Source organism: Nicotiana tabacum, chromosome 18 (genome assembly GCF_000715075.1).
Source record: "Nicotiana tabacum cultivar K326 chromosome 18, ASM71507v2, whole genome shotgun sequence".
In the NCBI taxonomy this organism is placed as follows: domain Eukaryota; kingdom Viridiplantae; phylum Streptophyta; class Magnoliopsida; order Solanales; family Solanaceae; genus Nicotiana; species Nicotiana tabacum.
Window position 1 is genome coordinate 89184163 of NC_134097.1, and position 594 is coordinate 89184756.

A 594-nucleotide genomic window follows, 5' to 3' on the forward strand; every position below is an offset into this window, starting at 1 on the left:
GTTAATTTTGGCAAAGTCACTATATATATATATTTTGTGTATATAGGTATACATAGAGAAGGCCCCTCAAATATTTTATTGGTGCCTCAAAATCAAAAAAGGCCTCATGGTAAAGTTGGTTAGGTTTTCCTTTTACTTGACTGATTTGAGAGATTGTTATACTTAGTACTTCATCAAGTTCACTTTAAGTGATTTTTTGGTCTTTTTATGATCTATAATATTTGATTTTTTCAAATATCAAGGAAGAATTAACATTCTTTTTTTCAAAGTTGCCCTTATAGTAAAGACTCTTGGTTAATTGTATTTTTAATGAATAAATTAAGGTTAATATGATCAATTATATTGTTAATTAATATTAAAAGGTAGATTTCTTACTATGTGTGAAAACAACCAAAAATCACTTAAAGTGGACCAGATGGAGTAATCAACTGATTTATTTGTTTTATTTTTTTAAAATTCAATTATCATTTAATACTTGATCATAATTGTAAGCACATAAATTTTGTGGAATTAAACTTCATATTAATTTTGATATATTCCTAAATTCAATAAATGTCAAGCTCAAATTAAAATTAATTATTTAAGTCCACCATG